This window comes from Oryzias melastigma, linkage group LG18 (genome assembly GCF_002922805.2).
Source record: "Oryzias melastigma strain HK-1 linkage group LG18, ASM292280v2, whole genome shotgun sequence".
Lineage (NCBI taxonomy): Eukaryota > Metazoa > Chordata > Actinopteri > Beloniformes > Adrianichthyidae > Oryzias > Oryzias melastigma.
In genome coordinates this window covers 5,896,584-5,909,850 of record NC_050529.1, presented here as the reverse complement: position 1 = coordinate 5,909,850, position 13,267 = coordinate 5,896,584, and the positions used below count along the sequence as shown (strand labels likewise).

General features: G+C 35.9%; 1 long non-coding RNA gene across 1 annotated transcript in view; it reads right to left on the bottom strand.

Moving 5' to 3' along the window:
- LOC112155637 overlaps positions 1–13,267 on the bottom strand; it is a 64,206-nt gene that overhangs the window by 50,618 nt on the left and 321 nt on the right. Inside the window, exon 2 of the long non-coding RNA XR_002920820.2 lies at positions 12,028–12,085. This is a non-coding gene — a long non-coding RNA (uncharacterized LOC112155637). The remainder of the gene's footprint in view (positions 1–12,027; positions 12,086–13,267) is intronic.

Genomic DNA, 13,267 nt, shown 5'->3' with positions numbered 1-13,267 from the left:
TACCTTTTGATATTTTCTTCTTTGATCGTGTTTTCAAGCATATAAACTACACTCCTAATATAGACAAATATTTTGATAAGTCTTTGCAGCTGGAACAAAATTTACACCCTAAACCCCGTGAAACTCTTTTGATTGTAAGAATTTGGATCTAGAAAGACGTCTGAGGAGCTAATTCCACTTAGTTATAGAAAGATCTTAAAGTGTTTATAGAAAAATGAGATATTTGACATTTTGGGTGGTTCATGTCCAGTTTATAAAAGTGTAATTTTTTTTACATTTCTTTAAAAATATACCTAGTATCTTTTTACGTCCCTGTTAGATTCTTTTTAAAGCCACGGCTCTCCAACAAGAATAGAACTGGAGTGGATCAATGGTTCTGACTAGTTGGGCTGTCAGTACTACAGCTTGTTTGTTTTTAGGAGATACTGCTTCAGTGATTGGTGAGATTGGACTCTATACCTCACAGTCTTGATGTTAGTGGTGGATATGGTTCGGACCGGATCAAGTCACGGTTCAGATCATTTTTCGAATTTTTCGAACACCAAATCTACAAAAACTGATAGTAAAGAATGCTTAAAATAGTGTTGAAAATACCAAATCTGTCTGGAGTATCCCTTAACAAACAAATGTTCTTATCTCACCCCCTTTAATGTCCAAATTATATCATAAATACAAAAGTTAAAATTATTGTTTGTTATTAATTGTTTTATTGAAACTAACTGTGGGAACATTTAAACATTTAAAATAATAACTTAACTGTAAAACATTGCACTGCCATGCTTGATTTTCCTGGTGATTTTTGATCTCTTCGGCTTGCCATACAATCGTCCCCTGATGCCACCGGCGAGTTCGTAACACAGCGGCTTTCTCCTGTGCGGGACAACTGCTGCTCTTAACCGGGAGGACTATTTTGGCATTTACTAAGATCTTTTAAGCAATTTTGGGATTTATTTATTATTTCAGCTACATGCTAGCTGTTTTGGCTAATTTCGGCTTTTTTCAGTTTTTTAGGCTATTATTTTGAAGTTTAGCTAATATTTTGGCAACAGGCTAGCTGTTTTGGCTAACATTTTTTTTTTTGCATTTTCAGCTATTAGCTTCAAGGATTCAGCTATCAACTTCAGCGCTTTCAGCTATTAGCTTCAGCATTTTTAGCAATAAATATCAGCATCTTCAGTTATCAGCTTCATTTTTTTCAGCCATCAGCTTCAGCATTTTTAGCTATCAATTGCAGCATCTTCAGCTATCAGCTTCAGCGTTTTCAGCTATCAGCTTCAGCATTTTCAGCTATCAGCTTCAGTGATTTCAGCTATCAACTTCACTGTTTTTAGTTATCAGCTTGAGCATTTTTAGCTATCAATTTCTACATCTTCAGCTATCAGCTTTAGCGTTTTCAGCTATTAGCGTCAGGATTTTTAGCTATCAGTTTCAGCATCTTCAGCTATCAGCTTCAGCTTTTTCTGCAATTACACTGTCTCCAGCTATCAGCACTAGCATCTTCAGCTGCCAAATTCAACTTACAGCATTCACACTAGCATTATCACAGGTAATGCTATATAACTAGCTCATAAAAATGTTAAAAAGTTAGTTTAAAAGTTTTAAAAGTGTAGTTTTAGTTTTTTCAATAAATGTTTATCCTGTTTGGCCCATGACCTAATGCATGTTTTGGATTTTGGCCCCTTGTGTGACTGAGTTTGACACCTCTGCTCCACAGGCTCACCAAGCGGTCTACGACCTTGATATTTTGTGATGGTCACCTGCGTTCCCCGAGCAGCTGCTCATTGCCCAGTAAAATTGTATCCTAGACAAATAGTGAGTTATTAGACACTCCAAAAAGAAAATAAAAAAATCTTAAAACTATTCTTTGCCGAGTACTTCTTTGTGACACTTACAACATGACGGTGGTATGCAAACCACAGAAGAACCAGTTCCAGTTCATGGGGCACTACTCCCATCATTCAACACAACAACACAAAAAGAAAAGAGGCTTTCAATGCATGGCTCTAATTCTAAACACATGTAACCACATATACCTTTGATAAAAGCAGCATAACGGAGTGAGACAGATTAAGTAGTGCAAGTTGAACAGGTGAACTTTGCTGGAAGCGCAGAAATCCCTTGACACATCCCCCTCAAGAACAAAAACAAAACCGAGCCTAAACCAATCTCCTCTCCTTGTTTCCTTCTTCTCCCTCACACATCCCCTTCTCCGAGGACACGAGCCTGGCAGGTGTGAATTAATACTTCTATCAGTTCTTCTGCACCTCCTCTTCAGTCCAACCTCCTCAGGCAAACATCTGGTAGCTGGGAGTGAGAGAGGGGGTACTTCTGGGACTAGAAAGGAGGATTTATGCAGCGTTCTCGTCTAACACTTCTCTACCAAGCAAGAGGACATGCAGTTCAACCTCATGAGTTCAAACAACAGCAAACCTGATCCATTCCTGCTTAACCACAATACGGTCCAGGTTGCCCTTTAATCGGTTATTGAACTTTGACTTTGTTTATTCATGATGGATCAAAAATATTCAGGTAATCCATTCATACTGGGGAACAAAATAAATAATTATTTATACCTATCTTTTCTTTTGAGTCTCAACAATCTTTATTTTGAAAAATAACAGGAACCCTTCAAGCACTTGAGCTGTAAAGCTTAGTCAGGGGAACTTTTATTCTGAAAATCTTTTGGTTTTGAAGAGGACAGGATCCTCTCGGTTACATTTCAGTCAATTGATCACTAAAACTAGTCCGTAGTTGTATGTGGAACATTTCTTTGGATAAGTGCAGAACAGAAAGAAATGACTTAAAAAAAAAAAAAAAAAAAGACAGTAGACTAAAGTTGTGTCGTATTCCAGTATACATTACTTTGCCACAGTATACTTTGAAACCCAAATGGTTGCAGTTCCGCAAAAGACCACGACAGGTTGGTGCCAGAAAAGAAGCAATATGTCATTGTCTACCACAAAGCCAAGAAGAGACATGAACTTAAAATCACCTGTGGTATGATTAACAAATGTGAATATATAATGTAGAAATAAAAAAAAAATGTTTCATACTTTAACCAAATATTTTCCATATCAGAGAGAAAATAATCTATCTAATCTTTATTTTAGCTCAAACTCAATGATTTTTATTTTGGTAAACAACCTTTGAAGAATGAGGCATTTGTAGAAAAGAAATGAATTTTATCATTCCTTTTCTTAGGCCCTTCACTCATCCTTCGCTTCTTATCATTTTGTGTCAATTAAGCAGAGTTCATCTGTTTAATGTTTTACATGTTTTTTTCCTTCTCCTTTCCTTGGTTTTGTGTATTTTCATTTTTCATGGTTTAGGATGGATCTGAACCACAACATCAACAAATGAATTCACTCTTTATCTGCAGCCAAGCGTGGCTTTGTGGGAAGGATTCTGGTCTTCTCTGCATGGAGGCTTTGATCCTGTTTGAAAGGAGAACAACTTTCACTCAAACTCAGAGAAAAGTCTGCAGAAAGTAAAATAATCATGTTATCCGTTTGTTTGGATTTGACCATTTTTAATGTTGACTCCACAACAATAATCCAAACATTATGTCCATCTATTTTCAATATCCTAAAACACAGAATACTTTGCTTTAAATTAGACTTTTTTCATTTCTCCAAACTAAAGTCTCATTAACACAATACATGTTAAATTTGAATACATGTTTGCATACATGGGAATCATTTATTCCTCTTTTAACCCTTTAACACAGGATATGTCACCGCTAATGAACACACTCTCTTTGACAATCAATATGAATCAGTTGATTTTGACGCAGAGAAAAGCGGCTTTTCGTATCGGCTTTTCACTGATATAGAACACTATCCAATCCAAAGACGCTTTTTCCCCCCATCAGAATCAGCTATTGCTAAGTGTTCCAGAATTATGTTAATTGAGTCAACAGTTGAAGTGGTCCAAAAGATGTCAAGGGATGGGCGATATATCCGTTTAGGTATTGGTATCAGCCGATATTTGCATACTTTGAGTTAATGGGTTTTAAAAGAATCTACAGATATTGTTCTGGCTGTATTCAGATGCAGTATTCCTGCACTGGGAGGCTTATGTTTACAGTCAAAATCAGTAACTCTTCTGACTATTTCCAGGTATATTTTATTTTTCATAGAGATACATGTTGTTCCTAATAGAATCCTGGCAACAGTTTTGTCTTAAAATCAGTAAATGGTCTGAATATATTCAGATATATTTTTATAGTCTTAAAGTGTTCCTTTTAGATCCAGTGCGGTATGTTTAAAAAGGTCAAGTCCAATGTGACTGTGGTGTAACAGAGAAGTTATGCATTATTAATAAAGAAAATTTGTTATATTAGACGCTTAAATATCAGTATCAATAAATATTGGCTATTGTTTACTTAAAAACATTTAAAAGTTCAATTTCCTTAAAAAACAAGAACAAAGAACTATTAACAAATCTGGAGTATAATCCATTCTCATATCAATATATATTTATTTCCAACACTGAACTCATCTGATAGATCCACTTAGAGAAACAGAAGTTAGAAAAGTGATAAAACTGCAGATGGAATTTCTGTCTCTGCTTTTGACTCTTTAGAAAAAAAATAGAAAGAAAAACAGCCGATAAACATGTCTGGATTATTACTTTTTCTATTCTAACTTTATTGCTGCCAGTTTTAATGACAAAACTTGGAGCAATCCCACAGATGTAACTTTGTTTTCCATTCTTTAGGTCAAAGCATTGAAGAGAGAGGCTCTCATTAACTGTAATCAAGGATGGTCAGAATCCAAGCCGTCGGGGTAATTTCCATCCAACAGGACACCATGCTAATAGGCCAGAGTTGCCAGATCTGACTGATAATTTCCAACCAAAACACAATGTAAATCCCATCCCACTCAATAAAAACAATCCCAATGAAACCTATAACTATAAAAAGTGGGGGGAGGGGGGTAAGGTCGAGGTGAACAGTTATGTGACTGCGAGGACTCGGTATCTGTTCAGAACACAAAAGTAAGAAAATCTAGAACTGTAACTGTATTTTATCCATGACATAAAACAGAAAAATACTTTAAGAAATGCCTCGGATTTTAGCTAGTTACTGTTTCATGCGCACACACGAGAGAGAGACACAGCGGGCCAGGAGCAACAATGACAAGCAACATCATCACAAAGAAACTTAAAAAATGAGTGACTGAAAAAACAACAGAAACCTGGAAGAATTTCACTGTTATGGATAATAGGAAGGTGGAATTTGGAATCTTCAGGAAAATTATTTCAGACTCCTGAGAACAACTTTCTCCACAACAGATCAGATCATTACTGACAGAACAATCCAGATCAGATTCACACAGATGAGATACGAGTGGGAGTAATAAAGGATTTGATTGATTACCGTGATTACAAATTTTCTTTCTTTTTTTGTTTTTTTTTGTTTTGCACGTTATAATTAGTATTTTGGGTTGTGGTTGCAGTGTTTTGTGTTGTTTCACATTGAAAGTTGAATACTAAATAGTTGTTTTTTGCTTTTATTATTTGTTTTTATTAATTTTACCTGGGAAGAAAATGAAATCTTTAACATATTTTTAAAAGTTATAAGTTTAAAACATTTAGCTTTAAATTAGTTTTTTATTTTGTGCATAAGTTATATAGTTATTGATAATAAGCTAAATGAAAATGACCAAAACATCCAGATTGCTAAGAAAAACCCTGAGTGAGGAGCTGCAGCTCTCCAACACCTCAAAAGAACCATGACAGGAGAGGATTCCCTATTTAATGGTTTAGTTTTTGGAATGTTTTTTATCTATTTTTTTCTGTGAAGATTACAGATTCTAAAAATGTGATTGTGTGTGGCTTTCGAGAAAAATACAGAAATGTTTACATTAGACACCTGTATGGGTCTACTCCCCATTCAGGTGCATGATGCTAACGCTTAAATGGAGGTGAAATTAACATTGTAAATATAGCAAAAGTGAAATAAACAGTAAATATGTAGCTGTGAATAATGAAATGGCAACAAGCGAGAAGGTTGATTACATTTTGAGACCAACGCCCAACGATGACATTGCTATACAAATGGTAGTAAAGCAATATCATAACTGCTTATTTTAAAATGTCCAAAAAAAATAATTAAAAAAAACATTCCACAGAAAACCAGTCTTTAGACTGCTGACCTGCTTCAATACTCACGCATAACGATTTATATTAAAAAAAAACAAATCCCACATTTTCACAGGTTCCCTTTAAAACACACGTTTAGCCTAAAGCTGCATCAAAAAGCGTTTACAGATCATTTGCTTCATAATCACACTAGTGCTGACACAAACAATTATTTTAATAGTCGACTAATCACCGATTATTTTTTCCAATTAGTCGACTAATTGGCTCATGGGCACCTTAACCATCATTAGCTTTAAACTAACTAAAAACTAGATATATGTTAGTGTGAATGCTGTATTGAATTTGGCCACTGAAGATGCTAAAATTTATAGCTAAAACCATGAAGTTGATAGCTGTAATCACTGATGCTAATGGCTGAAAACCCTGAAGCTTATAGCAAACTAAAAGTATTAGTTTAATGCAAAATTAGCCTAAAAACAGGAAAAAGCCTATATTAGCCAAAATGGCTAGCATGTGGATGAAACATTAGCTAAACTCCAAATTAGCCTAAAAAAATGAAAAAGCCTAAATTAGCCAAACTGGCTAGCATGTAGATGAAACATTAGCTAAATTCCAAATTAGCAAAAAAACAGAAAAAAATCCTAAATTAACCAAAATGCCTAGCATTTATATGCAAAAATGAGCTAAACACCAAATTAGTATAAAAAACCTAAAGAAATAGTCAAAATAGCTAGCATGTGATCAAATATGTGCTAAACTCCAAATGAACAAAAAAAACTGAAAAAACCCTAAAGTAGCCAAAATAGCTAACATTTAGCTGAAATCTATTTAGCATATATTTAGCATAACAAACTGAAAAAATCCTAAATTACCCAAAATAGCAAGCGTGTAGATGAAATAAGTGCTAAACTCCAAATTAGCATTAAACAAATCCTAAATTAACCAAAATAGCTACCATGTAGATAAAATATTAGCTAAACTCCAAATTAGCATTAAAAAAATCCTAAACTAGCCAAAATAGCTAGCATGTAGCTGACATTTTAGATAAACTCCAAATTAGCATAAACATTATCCTAAATTAGCCAAAATAGCTAGCATGCATATCAGGGGTAGGGAACCCTGGTCCTCGAGAGAAACCTTCCTGCATGTTTTCCAATACACCCTGTTCTGGCATGTTCTTATTGGCTGGACACAGCTGAACCAGGTAATCAGTCATGAGTAGGGACTCAAACAATTACCTGGTTCAGGTGGTTCCAGCCAATAAGAACATGCCAGAACAGGGTATATTGGAAAACATGCAGGAAGGTGGCTCTCGAGGACCAGGGTTCCCTACCCCTGATGTAGATGAAATATTATCTTAACTCCAAATTAGCATAAAAAAATCCTAAATTAGCCAAACTAGCTAGCATGTAGCTGAAATTTTAGCTAAACTCCAAATTAGCATTAAAAAAAATCCTAAATTAGCCAAAATTGCTAGCATGTAGATGAACTGTTAGCTAAACTCAAAATTAGCATAAAAACCTTAATAAATGCCATTATAACTTTCAACTTTACTACACACTGACTCCATATAATATAAAGTAATGACTAATCCACTATCGAATTAGTCATTGACCATTTTAATAGTTGATTAGTTGACTTATCAAGACAGCCCTAAATCACACAAATCTAAAGAACAGAGTGGGAAAAACATTCTTTAAGTATAAAAACCCACATTTACTGAGTAAAAAGACATCTCTTTCATTTCAGTACACTGATAGAAACCACACACAAATGAAACAGTCTGTGCTTACAGGCATTAATATCAGCACTGATATAATGACTCCCGAGGGCTCTGACCTTCTTAAGTGGGATGGAAAACAGCAGCGGCGCTTCGACAGCCCGCCATAAATGCCGTGGACGCGCACGTTTCCAACTTTCTGCTGGGATTTATTTTGATAGAAGGGAGGACGGCTGTCTTGGCAGTCTGCAGCACATTTTTACTCCGATGATTTTTGTTCTGCCCTTGTATTTGTGTTGGTACCCGTGTAGGTTTTACAGCCCGTGTGTGTGTCACTTGATTATTTTCCAACTACTGAACAGATTTATCTTTTCCTCCCTTTTTGCGCCGCTGTAACAGTGTGTGGGAGTGAGTGTCTTTGATTTTCTTCATTTATTTAAATCAATTAATCGCATTGACGCGACATAATTTTTGATTTATTCCTTTTACACGCGCCTGCTTTCTTTTTTTAGGTTACTTTCTGATAGAAGAGTGAAAATAGATATAAATAGCTGACATAAGATGTCATAGGAAAAGCTGGAATGGTTGTGATTCTTGTAGCTGATGGAGTCACAGATAAGAGACATTAATAGAATCTACTTAAATTAAAGCGGAGTAAAGTACCTTCATTTTATTGCTAAAATTGGCGTCCATGACTCCAATTTTTAAATAAATATTTGGACAAAATTTCTATAAATTTAATAGGGATTCTTGAAGGAGTCTTTTGTAAAACATTAGAGTTATGGATGCAATTAATATCTAATTTTGGGAAATCCAGGCTGATTTTTTGTCCTTTTTTATTTTTTGTCCTGCCCAGCAGTTAAGTAAAAAGATAAGGGCTGAGAACTTCTTGTGTTCGATAAATACTACTGGTACATAAGGGCTTCATGTAGCTTCGGGCACACAAGGAGTTTATTTGTATAAACTTTTTTTTTTTTTCTTTTACTATATTTGTGTGAATTTCTGTTTGGACCAGAGGAAAGAATGAAGGAGAATAAGACTGTAGAGATGAGGAAAAAGGGGGTAAAGGAAATGTATTGTTATCGCAATAACAAAAAACTGTTAAAAAATGGCTACCTTAAATGTTTCCACACATGTATAGACAGATAAACTTTTTTTTTTTTTTTTTAAACCCGAGTGCACACCACCTACAACGTTAATTAATTCTGGTCAGTATTACAAAAAAAGTAGACGATTGTTCTTTGATTAAATTCCATCCGGACACAAACTGCCATTATTCATTTCTTCTTAGTAGTCACATTTTCAAGTGGTTGGCACAATGTTTAAATACATCCAGGAACCATGAAGTGGTTGAGTACCACACAGGCGCTCAGAGCCTCACAGGGGGTCTGCTCTTTAACAGTCTTGGCAGTACAACTGTTTTTATCTTAATAGGTAAATATCCAGTTGAGCAACGGCCTGGAGCAGAACAGAAACGACATTTGAAGAACATAAGTCGAGTCAACAGATAGAACAAAATAGAAGCCGTTTCTGCTGCTCCACCTTCGCCTTTAATTGGGAGAGGGACGCGATTGGCTGCTGGCTTCCTGCCAAAGACCAGTGAGAGGTCCCGCTCAGCTTCATCAAAAGCACGGCTCCTAAAACAGCGGGGCGGCAAAGACTGACGGGAGTTTGTGTGGTCACCTTCGTTACCAGTAACAGCACACGCACACACGACTGAGCACACGATTGAAGTCCATAGAAGCTTGTGTTGATGGGGAATGTGAAACATCCTGTGGGTGTGTGCGCTACATGTGTGAGACCCACAGTACTCGCTGCAGGGGGGGTGGAACCCCACAATGTTCTCTGTAATGAGGGCTGCTGGGCTAGACGTGCAATTTACACACTTTCATAACAATTGCAATGATTACACAACCCTGCATCGTCCAAAAAGTGTTGAAGATTTGTGAAGGAAAAACAAGCAAGAAGTGGGGGGGGCTTTTAAAAAACAGAACTGAGAAATGAGTGAAATCTATTCAAATATGAAAACAGAGAAACCTTCAATTCAATTAAGGGTCAGAAAACTGGAAACTAGGAATGCAACAATATTTGATTTGAAACAGTACGTCCACCACAGTATGAAGGATATGGTTTAAAAACACATTATTATTATTATTCTAAGGACAATAAGCCTCATGCTAACATTAGAGGGGCAAAAATAACAATGAGCAATATTGGATCAATCCAGTCGTACAGTTTAGAGCCAGAATTGCATTTTAATACAGAACGCTAATCATGTCTCGCACACCTAAGCGTGAGCCGGCAAGGAGACTTTGGCCCCGCCCATTTCAGTAGCTGTGTCATTAGAGCTTTTTCAAGCATCCGGTTTTCTAATTCAAGGTGATTTTAATTAGGAAATACTCCAAAATAAAATTTTTATCATAAATTCCTTTATATTGGTCATTTACTTTAAGAAAAATTGTACAAGAAGATGTTAAAACACAAAATAGATGATTTTCATCGGAGTGGGTCTTAAATGTATGAAATACAAACTTTTTTTTGTTATTTTTTGACACACTACACGTATCGAACTATAACCCAAGAATCACGGTATGGCTCAAACCGTGAGTAAATTTTTTTGTCCCATGCCTACTGGACTGCATGACTGAAGACATTTCAATCACTGAATAAATGCCTTTCTGGGACATCATGAACCACAAATACTGACAAATACCAGAAGTAGAGTACACTGACAGGCTTCAAGGTCAAAACATTGGTAAAGACTGGAGAATGGAGTCTAAAGTCTGGAGTTCTAACAGGTTAAGACTTGCCTGGTGTTGATGGATCTAAGGTGTGAAAGGTCGTTTGTGATCAAATCAACACACACTTTTGATTAACAGTAGATCCAAGTAGGGCTATAGCGAGTATTTAGGCCCTAGATTTAGACCCCAAGTTAAAAAACTATATAAATGTACAATTTTACATATGATCTCCAATTTTGATTATTCGCAGACAATAAGTGGCTGGCAAATATTGTAACAACAAAAAAAAAATTTAATTTCAATTAATAACAATTATTTTTTTCTAGATTTGCGATTTTTTTTAATCGATTCATTAGCCTAGTTGTTTATGTTACTAACTAAATCTTTGTGTTTTTATCAGTTTTGTTGATTCTGATCTCCTGTTCAAATAAAAGTGTAAATGATGAGGATCTAATACATCCATCCATCCATCCATTTTCTTGACCGCTTCTTCCCTTTCGGGGTCGCAGGATCTAATACATATAATTTTAATTTTCATACATCCAGTAAAAAGACACAGCAACTGTGCAAACACATTGCAATAAAAGTAAGTATGGTGAATCATTAAGCTCAATTCACCATCTAAGCAAAGATGCACAGCTCTAGATTCAAAATTATTAAAAAAAAAAAAAAAAAAGCCAACTTATCACTGGAAACCACTGGAGAATAAAGTTGGCCTTGGAAAGTCACGCGTCTTTCACCAAATGTCAAAATTAGTGAAAAAAGAATCGTCCATAAGCAGGAAGACATATGACCCAAATAAATGCTCTACTGATACAAACACTGAAACCAGACTTTGACGTGTGATTGAATCAAGCGGCATGCTTCTATGGAACAGAATCCAGAAAAGGTCCAGCAGTTTTACACAGAAGTCTAGTGGGTGGAAGAGCTTGGCTGTTAAATGGAAACTAAACCACGTAGGGCAGGACATCGGTTCAAAAAAATCATAACGATAATAATTAAAGGGTTATATTTGAGAGCTCACACTCACAGGTGAAACCCAAAATCTTAAACAGCCCACTTAAAATGGATTTACTTCATGAAATCTAATAATCGCAGTAATAAAAACATACTGGAATCAAGTCGTTTCCCCTCCAAAGTCTGAGCTCTTTCTTTTCTGCTTCCATTTACAGAGGTGAGTGAAAGGATATGAGAACTATTTTAGAATTCAGCGCCAGAAAGCTTAAAAGAAAAAAAAAAAGTCCAATCTAAATAACAGGATATGACATCATGAAGCTTTACCATCTATTCCGTATTAGAATCTGAGTATCTAACATTCACTAAAGCGCTTTAAGCTCTGCTGTAATAAATAGAGAAAGGATGCATGACGGTGTGGAGGTTAGCACCGTCTCCAGAGTTTAGGATTTTCTGGGAAGTGTTCGTGTGATGAGCAGGATGCCCGTCAGGATGTTCGGGCCCTACCTTAGTTCTTTGATCGCTGGTAAAGACTCTGTGTATCCCGCCCCTTCTACTGCAGGTACTGAAGGACAGACGGAAAATGGAGATCAATAAAACTATTGAACAACATCCATAAATGAGGAGAGTAGAAGTATAGTTTTAAACTATTTCCATTTCCTCTCTTAAGAGTGATTCACATGCAGCTAGGATTCAGTTTTACAGATAAATGCCTCAAAAGTAGCTGGAATCTGGTGAAAATTCGCCTGTAAGTGACGCAGTCGTCGGCTACTTTTTTATGACAAAAGTTTCATTTAGTAAAAGCAAATATGTAGTCCAAAATTAACTATTGCAACGGTTTTTATCTTTAAAGGAAACACAAACAACTTAAACGAAAGAAAAAGAAAATGTAACACTTCATTGACAACGCTACAACTGAACAAAAACCAAAGTGGTAGAGTAGAAGTTCAAATCAGCTAAAATAATGCCTTAGACCTGACAAATATACACAAAGGGCCCTAATTTTAAAAATGTTCCTGTGGGGTGACCTACCTACCTACCTACGTTCTCCTCAGTAACCTTCGACTCTGAAAGCATTTGAGGCCCCTGTCTACAGCTGAGGTCCTTCTTGATTTACATTTGCAGGGATTTGTGACAGGCACATAAAAACACAGAAGAGCGCCCCCATGTGGTTAACCTCCAGTGTCTGGTACAGTCCCAGAGGATCCTCCAACTAAACAGGGTCTGCTCATCATCAGTGCATGGAGATGCGACGTCATATGTAAACTACAGTGCAGAAACACAACCATGTTGTGCAACAAAAAGGAACTTTTTCAAACCGTTTTTATTTTATTTGCTACTGATCCATCCCGATTTGAATAAAAAAAAAATGCTCATAAGATCTTATGAAATCATGAAAAACTGCTCCAAGTTTGTGTTTAAAATAAAAATAAAAAAACAAATAAATAAACATCTTTATTGGAGAGGGTGTTCAAAAACTCTGATTTTTGGTCAACTTTTTCCTGTTTCGTATCTTGGTAAAGAAAAAAGTTCGAAGTTGATCTCTGAGAGAGGTTCTGAGCTAATAAAATAAAGCCCTTGTGCTGAAAAGAAGCGGGCTGTTCAATTTTTGTACTCACATCCGGCCTAATGACGTCAATGCATTTTTATTTCCGGTTCAAAGATTCAAGGTCAATTTGGTGTAGTTTTATTTAATTTTATTTTTTTATTGGACATTGAAAAGTCCAATTAAAAAAAACACACACAC